Source organism: Dipodomys spectabilis, unplaced genomic scaffold (assembly GCF_019054845.1).
Source record: "Dipodomys spectabilis isolate Male_0828 unplaced genomic scaffold, ASM1905484v1 ptg000526l, whole genome shotgun sequence".
Lineage (NCBI taxonomy): Eukaryota > Metazoa > Chordata > Mammalia > Rodentia > Heteromyidae > Dipodomys > Dipodomys spectabilis.
Genome location: NW_024871203.1, coordinates 192,160 through 206,948, shown reverse-complemented (window position 1 = coordinate 206,948; position 14,789 = coordinate 192,160).

The window sequence follows — 14,789 nt, the reverse complement described above, 5'->3', positions numbered from 1 at the left end:
CAGGATGTATGGGATTATTATTTTTTTAATTTTATTTTATTGTAAAGATGCTATACAGAGGGGTTACAGTTACATGAGTAAGGTAATGAGTACATTTCTTGTCAAGCATTGTTACCCCCTCCTTTGTTTTTCTCCTACTATTCCTTCCTTCGCCCACCTCCCCCACTCCCCACCCCAAGTTGTAAAGTTCATTTCCAACATAGTGTCTTGTGAGTGTCATTGTTGCATTGGGTCATCCTGTGTTCTTATTTCAGCATATTGTTATTACCCTTCCCCTCCTCAAATTAGCTAAATGTATATACAAGATGCAGGGTACCAAATCAAATGCAACGACAACAGAGGATAAACCATAGGGGAAAGAACATACAATAGAAACACAAAAATCACGTCGTTCATTAAAAAGCAAGAAGAAAGACCTCCTGTGTCCATGTCTTGTGGTTCATTTAGCTTAGCATCATTGTACATGGTCATATGTACATAGCTTTTGAGTTTTTCTGTTGATCTGATAAGATTATTATTTCTTTTCCAATACATAGGATTGAATTTAGGGCCTCACACAGGTCAGGTAATGCCACTTGAGCCACACCTTGAGCCCAACATGTGGGATTTTTATTGAACATTTGCAGCACTTTCAGTGTAGGCTTCAGAGCCTAACACCATATTGTTCAAATTCAGTGGAGGTATATATATAGTTCTTTTTATTTTGTAATTTTCTTTCTTTTCCATGACATACTTGGGGGAGGGCGCAAGCATTAAATCAAACTACTGTTTATCTGAAATTGAAATTTTAACTAGGCATTCTGTGCTTTATCTTACCATCTTTGTCATAGGATCCAGAATAGTTCCCATGGGTATCTAAGCAAAAATATATAAACTTCATCAAGTGATATATAAGTATGAAAGTAAGAGAAACTCCCCTCAGCTAAGTGTACAAGCTTATGCTGGTGAGCATTCCGTTAACTTCACAATTACTCCATCATGTGGCTTAGGTGTGGATTGAATTTCTCAGATCTTGTTTATTACATAATGATAAAATTTTCATGTTATTCAATTCATTACTTTTCTTGCTTGAACATCTTAAAATCTCAAAAGTGAGCATATTTTCTGCAGTACAGAAGAAAAGCCTTAGGGATTTAGAGTTAAAAACCTGCCTTAATTCACAGAACTCTTAGTTATCAGAAACAGGAATCTAACCTAAATATATCTGGCTCATGCTTTTGCTATATACAAAAATGCTTCACACGTCAAGTTAGAAAATGTCAGAGTAGAGAACATTATGTTAGATGTGTTAGAGAATTTTGTGCTTAAAAGGAAGGAAATAACAGGGCAGGGTATTTACAATTGTGTAATTCCACTAGAACTAAAAGCAATAAAAATAAAATTGGCTCTTTTGTTTAAACATCAAATCAGAATGTATTGACAAAGCAATGTGGGTTTTTTTTTGCCCCTAGCATTTGAAAATGCTATGAGAGATGTGACAGGAACCAACAAGATAAAAAATGTGTACAAGTTTGATTTTAAATTAAATGTGATTAAAATATCAAAAGCCTCAACATAATGGAGAATGAAAAACTTGATTATTTGGCAGGGAAAATAATGACAGAGTAGAAAGCCGGTGTTTATAGTAAGAGAAAAGCAAATAATATACAAAAATAACTAACTTCATAACATGGCATTTAACTAAAGAAAATCACAGTTGAGGAGCTATAGACAATGCCTCCATTGTGCATGGAAAGATAAACTCTGTTACTTATGTCCCTGTGGGGAAAAAAAAACAAAACTATAAGTGACTTTAAAAGAGCTGAGAATAATCATCCTTGCTACTAGAACGTCAGAGCCTTTGCATTTTATATTGCAACAAATACTAGTTTTGCTTAAAAGAAAAACACTTTTAATGATACTAGAGAGATTTTATTTTCCTGGTTTTGAGGCCTGAGCACCGTCTCTGAGCTCTTTTGAGCCACAGCTCCACAGCTTTTTGGTGTTTAATTGGAGATAAGAGTATCATGGACTTCCTGCCTGAGCTGGCTTCAAATGGTGATCATCAGATCTCAGTTCCTGAGTAGCTAGGATTACAGGCATGAGCCACTGGTGTGCAGCCAGAGGAATATTTCAAACAGATAGTTTGTAAATTTCAATCAATTATCAAAGGATTATCCTTACTAAGAAAACATAAATGCCTTTTATATCTTGAATATGAATTGGCATGTATGTGTGGAGGAGTATAGGTGTTGAATTAAATATTTTAAATAAATTAGTAGATGTGTTTTTAATAACGACTCACATCTAGTCCGAAGCATATCATTACTTTAGAATACTGAAGGATACTGAATGAATTTTTAGATTTTTAAGAACTACCTTTCTAAAGTATAGGGTAATTTTTTATAACATTTGTAGCATGATTTTTCTTTATGCTAATTCCTTTTTGTAGCATGTGTTTTAACTTAACACATATTCATCATTGTATCCCATATAAGTTGAGTGAAACCATTAAGGTAGTTCATGAAATGGAGTAAACTATGATTATACATTACATCTGCATTAACAGGTAATTTAAAGATTACATATAATTGATTAAAAGATATGAGTAAACAGAATATAGCCTGTTTTCACGTACAATGCCCTTTTCCCTGAATTTAGAATGGTACCATTTTCATGCTTGTTTCTATATTTGTTTTGGTATGTTGATTCTTGATGTATGCAAGTATTTTCTTAAGTGCTAGACTTAGACCGGGCCAAATAAAATATTTAAAATAAAAAACAGCTAATCCCCAACTTAATTGATTTTTGCCCAAGAAGTCAAATAATTTACTTCATCATGATAATATTCCATATGCTTACTACTTAGTGTGTTCTTTCTTAGCTATTGACACATTTAACTAGACCACTGGTACCTCTGACTGGACCTCAATTTCCCTATATAGAGACATGACAACAACTCGTCTGTGTGGAACTTTAGAGATATATACTGAAAGTCAAAGACAGTTTAATTAAACCTTTGCAAGTTTGACTCCTTTTAACAGTCACCAAAAATGTGTGACCCTTTATTTCTGTATTCTGTGACTCAGACTCTGAAATTTGAAATGAATGCAAAAACTCTGAAGACAATATATATTGGAAAGAAATGAAAGGCATTTTCCTGAATTGCTCCTTATTAGACAAAAAGAAAAAATACTGGGATGTGGCTACAGAATAAGCTTCAAAGTATATTGTGTGCTCGTGATTGAAAAGTGATTCTAGACATGTTTTTGTCCCTTTAGTCCTTCTTTTCCTGCCCCTTGATATTTGACCTTTAACTTTATAAACATAGGTCTATGTCAAATATCCCTTTATTCAGATAGGTAAAAAACTACCTTTTTGTACTTTAGTGGAATTATTCGGTTAATTTAAATTGGTATAATTTTCTAATTTCTCTCTATGGGCCATGTCTGATTTGTTATTTTTCCAGTGTTTGTTTTTTCAGGGAATTTTGTTACAACTGAAAATATAATAATCTCCAGATTGTAGTAAAATAAAAAATAGGTAAACATAAAAAATCATGTGGTTTATTTTGAGAATTTAATATTTCTTTACTAACAAACATAAATATGTTAAGGTCTCATAAAAATACCTTATACAATTATTTTATTAATTTTTATGGCCAGTGAGCATGATATTATTGATGAATAACGTTAGTTATCCTTCCAATGTGTGAGGAATTTTAGGGATAGTTTTAGGTAAAAGTTTTGAGTCAGAATACTTGGAGCTGGACAAAAAAATTTACTATGTTATTCAGGTGTGACTCTAACACCTTTAAATCCCAAGGCCTGACTCACATTATTGAATCACTATTCCAATAGCATAAAGACATTCAATATTTAAAACATTAATATTTTATTTTTCCCTCCCAGCTAACACATTTCCTGGACCACTGAGCATCATAAAGTCATGCTGAGGGTGGAGAAGTGTAGGTATATTTTTTGGGTCACTTATTACTAGTTAATTCTTTTTATGGCTCAAATAGCAAGTGATAGATCCCCATTAAAATGCCTGACATTTTATAAAACACAACTTGCTATCTGCCAGCCAATTCTGCATATTATTTACTTCATAATATTTTGTCTCTAGAGGAACATATTTTTATTTTCACCAGAAAGATACATAATAATGCCTCAACAATTTAGGACATGCCAATAAAATCATTGATAAAATAAGGAGCTTACCATGTAACTTACTGCAGTTTTCCATTAATTTAATAAAATATACTCAAAAGCATTTTACTAATAAGTTCCTAATAAAGTACATAAAACATGCTTTTTTAGTAAAAGTTATTAACATTACTAATATTTTTGTGTTGTTACTGGGGCTTAAACTCATGGACTCACACTCTGGCAAATCTTTTTTCATTCACAACTGACCCACTACCACTTGGACCACATCTCACTTCTGGCTTTTTGTGTTTAATTGGAGAAAAGTATCTCAGTTTCAAGATTTGTCTGCTTGGCTGGCTCCAAAGCCTTGATCCTCAGATCTTAGCCTCCTGAGCAGCTAGGTTAACAGGTGTGTGCAACCCATGCCCGATCAACATTGGTAATTATTACAGCAAAACTAAGAGCTGAACTTAGGACGATACATTTGCTAAGTATGTGCTCTACCACTTGAGCCATGCATGATTCTAGTACTTTTGTTTTTAATTTGTTTTTCATATAAAGTCTCAAACTTTTACCCAGTCCAGCCTTGGACCATGATCTTCCTATCTTTGTTTCCTGAGTATCTAAGATTACAGATATGCACCAGCCAAAATACAGATTGTAAATACTAGAGTTTGAGGTTGCTACTATCTTTGGTATATATGCTTTTAAAAAAATCCATACTTTTTTATGGAAGCATAGAATTCAATTGTATATGAATATCACATTTTATTGATCCATTCATCTACTGAGAGGCATTTGGGTTGGTGCCATATCTTAGCTATGGTAAATAATGCTGCCAACATTATAGTTGTGCTGGTAGCTTTCATGTGGCCTGGTTTGTGTTTGTTTGGGTAAATACCCAGGAGTGGGATTGCTGGATCATAGGGTAGTTCTATGTTTCGTCTTTTGAGGAACCTCCCTATTGCTTTCCAGAGTGGTTGAACTGGTTTACATTCCCATCAGCAGTGTAGTATCCTTCCCTTTTGGCAACATTCACACCACATCTACTATTATTTGTTTTTTTGATTATAGCCATTTTAACTGGGGTGAGGTGGAATCTCAATGTTGTTTTGATTTGCATTTCGATTATTGCCAGAGATGTTGAACATTTTCTTCATGTGTCTATTGGCTATTCTTACTTCATCTTCAAAGAAGTCTCTTTTAACTCTTTAGACCACTTATTAATGGAATAGTTGTTTCTTGGAGGATTTTTATTGGGGGGGTTAATTTCTTGGGCTCTAGGTATATTTTTGATGTGAGGCCCTTGTTTGTTGTATAGCTAGTGATATTCTCACAATCTGTGGGCTTTCTATTTATGACCTTTGCCATGCAGAAGCTCTGCAGTTTACTGCAATTCCATTTATCCAGCCTTTCTTTGATTTGTTACATTTCTGGATCTTTATTTAGGAAGTTTCAGCCTGTGCCAAGGATCCCTAGTATATTCTCTATCTGTTCCTGAAATATTTTCAGGGTATCTACTCTTAGCTTTAGGTCTTTGATCCATTTGGAGTTGTTTCTAGTACAGGGTGATGAGAAACTTGGAAAAAAAATCATATTAAGTGAAGTAAGCCAGACCCAAAGAAACATAGGCTCCATGATTTCCCTCATTTATAATGATTACTATATGTCTAGGATAGTCCTAGCAAAGGATCATAACAGCTCAATAGCCAAGTACATATAACCATATAAAATGACGCCAATTGAAATGAACTCCAAGATATGGAAACAAGAGTTTTTTTGTTTTGTTTTTAATGTACTGTGTGAAGTTATTTTCTTTTTTCTTTATTTGTTTTACTTTTGTTTATCCCCTGTTGTCACTGTCTTTTATTTTAGTCCACCATGTCTTGTATCTGTGTTTATCTGATTTGGGGAAGGGAAGAAGAATCACAAAACTATGAGACAAAGAATAAAGGAGGAACCAATGCAACAGTGATACTCACAAGATTCTATGTTGGAAATGAACTTTACATTGGGGTGGGGGAAAGTGAGGGGGAGGGAAAATGGGAGAAAAACAAAGGAGAGGGTAACAATGTTCACCAAGAAATGTACTCATTACCTTACTTATATAACTGTAACCGATCTGTACTTCAATTTTACAACAAAATTAAACAAAAGGAAAAAATTCCATAATAATTTCCCTAAAAGTAGCATTAAAACTTTATCATAGCATGTATAAATGCTTGAAGGATTAGAATTACATGCTTGGAGAAAGAATACCAATTTATGAGAATTTTGAAGGATAAGAGGTAAGAAGTGTGATGGCATGGAGAATAAGAGCTTCTTTCCAAAGATGTCCAAGTTAAAATCCCCAGAATCTGTCAATATGCTATTACATGGCACGAGGGAACTGAAGTTTCAGATGGCATTAAGGATCTTAACCAGATGATCCTTAGATAAAGAGACTATTATGTATAATTCATGTAGCTGCAATGTAATGCAAGAGTCATTAGAAAGGAAGAGGGTAGCAGAAGAGGAGAGTCAGAGAAGGAAATGTGCCTATATGAAAAGGTATTAAAGTAACTCAGCACTAATGCTTTTGAATATAGAGAAACAGACCATGGGCCAAGAAATGCAGGTTGCATCTAAAAGGTGGAAAAGGCTGGAAGCAGGTTCTCCCCTAGAGCCTCTAAAGAAACAGCCCTCCTGACACCCTGACTTTAAGCCAATGAAACCTGTGTTAATCTAATTATCCCATACAACCATAATATACTAAATTTGTTATTTTTAAACCACAGAATTCTTTAAAAACATATCATAATTTTGCTTTCTGTTAGTCACTGAACTGTAAATATTTTTTTAAACCCTCACTTTTAAAGTTATGGGCAAAGAACATACCTTAGAACTTGAACAAATTTGATACTTATATAAGTGATAGCTGGGCAAAAGTAATAGAAATTCCATGGATTAGGAGAAGATCTTCACTGGCCATACAACAGACAAGGGCCTCATTTCTAAAATGTACTTAGAATTCAAAAAATTAACCCCCCAGTAAAAGATCCCCAAAGAACCAACATTGAGATTCCACCTCACCCCAGTTAGAATGGCTATAATCAAGAACTCTAATAACAACAGATGCTGGAGGGGATGTGGCAAAAAGGGAACCCTACTGCATTGTTGGTGGGAGTGTAAACTTGCTCAATCACTCTGGAAAGCAATATGGAGGTTCCTCAAAAGACCAAACGTAGAGCTCCCCTATGACCCAGTAATCCCACTTCTGGACATTTACTCAAATGATCACAAACAAGGCCATACTAAAGCTACCAGCACAATGATGTTTATCACAGCATTATTCAACATAGATAAGATATGGAACCAACCCAGATGCCCCTCAGTAGATGAATGGATCAAGAAAATGTGGCATATATATATATATATATATATATATATATATATATGAATTCTATGTCTCCCCCTTTGTTAGGAAATGGAAAGACTTGGGAAAAATTATATTAAATGAAGTAAGCCAGACCCAAAGAAACATAGGCCCCATGGTTTCCCTTATTTGCAATAACTAGTATATGTCTAGGATAATCTTACCGGACAAGCAGAAAAGGTCAAAAGCTATGTACATATGAACGTATAAGATGATGCTAAGCAAAATGAACCCAAGATAGGGACACAAGAAGTTTTTTTCTTTGTCACTGTTATTTTTAATGTACTATGTGATTTTTCTGTATTTTGTGTGTTCTTTCCCCATGGTATAACCCCCGTTTTCACTGTATTTGATTCCAGTGCCCTGCATCTTGTATATACATTTCTAATTTGGGGAGGAGAAGGGAAATAACAAAATGCTGAAACAAGAATAGAGGTTGAACAATTGTAACAATGATACGTACAAGACACTATATTGAAAACAAACTTTACAACTTGAGGGGGGAGTTGGGGAGGAATGGGAGGGTAGGGGAAAAACAAAGGAGGGGGTAACAATGCTCAATAGGAAATGTACTCATTACCTTACTCATGTAACTGTAACCCCTTTGTACAGTATCTTTATAATAAAAATATTAAAAAATAAGTGATAGCTGCTAGAATAGGCCATTAATGTTTGAAATGAGAGTAAATTATATTCTACAGGTGTTTAAAAGCATCACTCTGGGCACCAGCAGTTCACATCTGTAATCCTAGCTACTCAGCAGGCAGAGATTTGAGGATTTCATTTTAAAGCCAGCCTGGGAATGAAAGTCTATAAGACCTTTATTTTAAGGTAATCATCAAAATGCCACAAGTGGAGATGTAGTTTAAGCGGTAGAGTGCTAGCTTTGAACAAAAAAGCTCAGGGACAGTGCTCAGGCCCTGAGTTCAAGCCCTAGGAGCAGAATGCAGTGCTCCCAGAGCAGTGCATTTGCACACGCGTGTGTGCATGCACACACATATACGTGCACACACAGCCTCAATCATTTCTATTTTAACAAAAAGAGTAAGTTGAATAAATTATGCATGCACAATTCATAAGTTAGCCTTTGGAGAACAAAGAATGAAAATGAATCCAAATAGACGAAATTTCATAAAGCTATTCTTAGAAGAAGGTATGTATGCATTCACCCTTATTGAGTATATATCTACCATGAATTAAATTTAAGGAGAAATCAGCCAGGTTTTTAACAGAGTTTTAATAACATGACTGGGATAATACGATGGACCTATCAAACCATTCATATAAACTCCCTGAATGCACAGAAGCAAAACATTAGCATCTGGGAGCTAGGAGATGATCTCTGAAATGTGTAGGCAATAAAGCAATTTATTTATGAAGACCCATTTAATACCTGCCTTTTAGTCCTTGCTATATAGTTCTAATGAGAGCGAAGACTGGATGTAGTGAGCACATCACTGCATCACTGCAACCAAGCACAGATGACCTGCCAACTTAATGGAAAGACTCTCATCTCAGTGTAAATTGTTAACAGATTGTAAAATACATGTGTGAATTAAAAACAATTCATTGTAACTTTGAGGATGTCATTGGCAAACATCATATTATTATTTCAAGTTTTACAAGTACAGAGACTTTAAAAACTAAAGTATCATTTCTGGCTTCTTCTTGGCCCTAAGTACTAGAACAATTTTACCTTTAAATGGGGTTAATCTTTTGGATATAAAAATCAGGTGGAAAGGAAGTTTCTACCATTATATTTTCTTTTAGATATTTTAAAAGTAACAAAATTTAGAAGTAATTTTAAAACATCTGATTATAATGGAAAGTTAGCATCTCAGTATGCTGCATCTCAATTGGACTTTATGATTTATTATTGAAAGCAGGAGTATTTTCGAAGATGCAAAGCTTTATTTCAACAATTCCTAATAGGCCTACTTAAAACATGCCCCAGGTAGCAGCAAGATTTATCCCCCATTTTAAAAGCCCTTGAAACCTATTTTTCAAACTGTTTACAAAGATTTAAATTTCTATCACTAGGACATAAAAATATCCAAGACTAAAACTGTAATTTTATAGAAAATTTGTCTTTGCATTCATACATTTATAATTGAAAGACAGCTATAAAATATGTTCAAGCCTGGCCTCCACAGGCAGGAAATCATTACAAAGAAATGCTGTTCAATAAGGTTTCCCAGTGTTCCTTAATTCAATTTCTGTTTTAACCTTTAAAAATAAAGAACCAACCTTGTTAACCAGGTGTTATAGTAGGATTTTAATAGCTTTTAGTTTATTTTCTGTGGGATAAAAATGAAAACTTTGTAATGGTAAAAGGAAGCATGGTGTTCACGCCTTGAGCAGGGGGTGGGTAAAAGTTTTCTGTTAAAAAATAAAAATCCTGTAACAAATAGTTTCCTTTTTAACACCACACATACCTGTCACCATTACTCAACTCTGCTTTTGTTTCTGAAATTAGCCATACACAGTCATGACTGTGTTTTATAAACACTATTTCCAAAAAACAGGAAGCGTGCTGAGCCCTGATTTAAACCACTTTCTGTCTCAAAATATCTCACTACCTTGTAGTCACCTCTTTTTGTGATGACGTGGGATGATACAATACTCTAAGGATTGGTAATGAGAACACAAGCACTGCTATCGCATAACAACTGATGTGATAACCTGGACAAACTACAAAACAACAAATGGCAGACAATGTATAGTGTGGATACTCTGGAAAAAAGATGACTCGTGTTTTCTGATGGACAGAGTACAACAGCATGGAAATGGACTGCAGTACTCAAATCAGTATGCAATTTAAAATGTAGGAAATATTTATTTCTAAAATGTTCAATTTAGGAATTCAAGGTATGGCTCAAGTGTGGAAGGCACCAGCCATTAGGGAAAAAGCTAAGCAAGAACAAGGCCCTGAGTTTAGGTCCCATTAGGGGCACAGAAACAAATAGAAAAAAAGAAATTTTAATTTAATATTTGAAGATCACAGTTAACTGAGAATAACTTAAATTGTACAAAAGAAAGGAAAACTGTGGAAACAAGGTACAGCTCTATGCTGTCTGTTAAAAACTTCTATCACAATTTTGAGTACCACCTGAATGCTAGGATAGTTTTATATAGAAGACTGCTCTAGTAGCAATTGCTTTGAGTCCTTTTTGCAAGAAGAGAACTTTTTAGTGCATTTACATGTTAACATACGATGAATTTTTACCTATTTATAAGAAATAAAAAGTCAGATGTTTTCCTCCCCAAATTTAGCCTTTTTTATTCAGCATCATGGAAAAAGTATTTGCAATTATTTTATTGTTTGTCATATCGCAATTGAATATTTATATTATATTCCTTTTTCAACCTTGATATTGCATGATTTTATTGCTATTGTTTTGCTCAAGATCATACAGATTGCTCTATTAAATCCTTTACCGTTTCTATTAGTTGTTATTACCTTTGTTTTAGAAGTAATAATCGCCAATTTTTAGGTCCATTCTCTCTTGTTCCTATATGTTATACTGGTTTCTTACATTGCTTAACTCTCCTAAATTTGAAGAATTTCTCATATTTGCATTATATATTTTTTATTTCTCCTTTATTTTGAATATTTTCACACATTTACATTATATATTTCGCAGCTGTGTAGTTTACAGATGCAGGATTCATTCTGGGAGTTCTTTACTCTTGAAGACACTTGTAGAATTTTTAACAACTTTCATCAATTTTGTTCCCTCTTGTTCTTGACTTCAGCTTTACCTTATTTATATATTTTTTCCTTGTTACACATGTCTAATACAAAATGTCCTCTGCATTTTCAGTCTTTACCATTGTTTCAGCTTATGAGTGTCTTTATAATAAAATATAACTGAGTTTGCTTGTTTTAAATCTATATTTTAAGTACACAAATTAGCTTATATATCTTCAAGGTAATAACTTACCTGTTTAAATATATTTTGTCATTCTATTTTTTTCTACTTTACATGATTTCTTTTCATTTGTTTTAGCTTCTTTATTATCATTCATTGTTTTATTCAAGTTCTATTTTTATTCCATTTTATTTCACTTTATTTTTTTTTCTATGTGTCAGTTGTGGGGCTTGACCTCAGGACCTGGGCACAGTCCCTGAACATTTTTGTTCAAGACTAGCTCAATTTCTGCTTAATTGAAGAGTCTTACACACTTCACTGCCCAGGTGAGCTTTGAACCACAATCCTCAGATCTCAGCCTCCTGATTAGCTAGGCATGATCCACCAGCACCCAGCTTCACTTTATGTTTTATATTATTTTTATCTACATTTTAGTGATTATTAAACTTTATATAGTGAAACAGTTTATGAAAGAAAGCAAGTATACAAAAGCCATTTTAACAAGGGGCTGAAATCTGAGATTATGGTTCAAAGACAGCCAAAGCAGGAAAGACCATGAGACTCTTACTTCCAATAAATTACCAAAAAGTCTGAAGAGGCACTGTGGTTCAGGTGGTAGAGCATTACCTTTCAGTTAAAGACAAAGTGCCCAGGCACCTAGTTCAATACCTAGGACTGGCAAAAAAATAAATAATTAAAATACCCAGGATACAATAGATCACAAATGGAACATTTCAGACATACTTAGGGATTGTTATATCATTTTCCTCTTGGTTTTGTCAGAGATAATGTCTTTAGTAACACTGATAATTATCAACTAATTATTTTCTTTACATGTGAACAGATTATATACTACTCAGCTTTTCAGTGATGCAAAAATATCTGAAAGAAATACTTTAAAAGGAGCAAGACCTTAATTGGGCTCACATTTTAGAGATTGCAAGTACTATTAGAGGGGGGGACTGAATGGACAGAGTGAAGGAGGGAAAATGTGGTCAAAATACTTTATGTACATGTGTGAAAGTGGAACAATGAGGCTTATTGAGATTGGTTTGGGAAGGAGGGAAGAAGAAGGACAGTGATGTAAGGGGTGTGTCTGATCAAAGTATATTGTATGCTTATATGGACATGTCAAAAATAATTAATTAAAATTGATCAATTAAAACTAATAATTAGTATCTATAGATTCTAATTTTTTTTGTCAGTTGTGGGACTTGAACTCTGGGCCTGGGCGCTGTCCCTCAGCTCTTCAGCTGAAGGCGAGCGCTCTACCACTTGAGCCACAGCCCTACTTCCAGCCTTTTCTGCTTATGTGGTGCTCAGGAATCGAACCCAGGGCCTCATGCATGACAGGCAAGCACTCTACCACTGAGCCACCTTCCCAGCCCTAGATTCTAACTTTTGGCAAAAGAAATTTTTCACTAAAAATATGTGTAGACACTATGCAGTTTAGTTTATTCATGCAGCTGCATTTCAGTCCTCAGCGGGCTGATGCTCACTTACCCAACATTACCTCTGGTTCACTCTTGTAAGGTACTATTTCATGCTGCCATTTTCAAAAATATCCTGATTTGGTAAATAACTTATATGGTTATTCTATTAACATTTCATAAGTGTCAGTTGTAAGTTCTTTTTTAAGTCTAAAAGACACAGTTCAGAGGAACTGAATATAAGACTGTAACTAAGCAATGCGTCAGAGTCACAAAGAAGAGGATTTTTATCTCCAATTGTTTTCACTTATTAGCTCTATAAATTTGGTCTACTTAAACTTAATTTCTCTGAACCTGTAACATCTGTAAAAGAAGCACAATAAAACATGCAATGAAGGGTTGTTTTAAAGGATTAGAGAATAGGTAGTGCATTTAATATAGTATTGCTGAATAATATTGTAAATTTTTGAAATTATTATTGAATTATTGAGTCATTGAAATTATTAGAAAACAAATATTTATCTTTGAATTCTTACAGCAGTACTTCATATAGAGGAAGCACTGAAATATGTTTAGTGAACTTATTTCATGATTGTTTTCAAATATAAATTATAAAACAAAATTTGACTTACAGTAATCTTCAGTTTTTATTCATTTTATTTTCTTTTACAATATAACTTTCCTTAAATTTACATGAGCTACTAAAAGATAAAAATAATTGTTATCTGTAATTTCAATTTTCTTTATAAATCCATTCAAGGCCTGTGAGTTTGCCTAATGTTGATGTGAGCAATCAGGGCCTTACCTGCATTCTGTCTAGACCAGTAGTTGTTGTTCTATGCAATGAGTAAGATCACTAGATGGAAATTTCAGGATACTTGCTTTCAGACCATTGACTAAGCTTAAATTCATTGGAGGCTGTCTTCTTACTCTTAGACCAGTAATTATTGATTCGAGTTCAAAAAATTTTGTACTAACCTACAAATGGCCCAGAATAACAGGATTAAAGTATTTGCTGGTTCGTTACTCTTACTTTTCACATTTTTAGAGATTCTTTACATTCCTTTATCTCTTTGTTATGGCCAGTGTAGTGCCCTGATGCTTTTTTGATCAAGGCTAGCACTCTACCACTTGAGCTACAGTTCTACTTGCAGCCTTTGGGTAGTTAATTGGAGATAAGTCTCGGGTCTTTTCCTGACTGCGCTGGCTTTCAAGCATAATCCTTAGATCGTGGCCTCCTGAGTAGCTAGTATTACAAGCAAGAGCCACTGGTGCCTGGTAGATGTAAGGTTTTACACGAAGCCACCTCAAGAAACACAAATGAAACATGTCAATAGAAAGTATATAGCTATTATGTCTAGCACATAATAGATATATAAAATACATTTTTGCATAGTGATTAGTAACCATTCAATATGAATTTTCTTACTATGGATGAAATACTGTAATAAATACTGTAAGAGATATAGTATTTGTCAAATAGGATAATGTTCTAACCTAAGACACATATAATCTAGAAGGGGAGACAAAGTCAACATTTTTAATTCTGTTTAGCATTCATAGATAGGTCCTTTTTCCATATGTAAAATGATATAACACCGTCCAAAATCCTTTGTTGGAGTAGGATGTATCAGTATGCATGTGTTAGTAAATGATAGTGACATTTAAAATATTTATAAGTCATTGTAGAATGACAATGATAAATTTATTACATTTACAAAGATAATATTACAAAATTCTACTTCCTAAAGAAGATAGTGAAAAGAGTTGTGTTGCTCAGCATTTTGCAAATCTCCTTAATATTTGGCTTAATAATTGACAACTAGATACTCATATTTCCTCTGCATTCAGTCTACTGTTCTATTATAGGCTGAACAACCTCTGGAAAACCCCAATAAACATTTCAAAGAGTGAGTAAAAAGGTGAATAATGTTTTAGTACT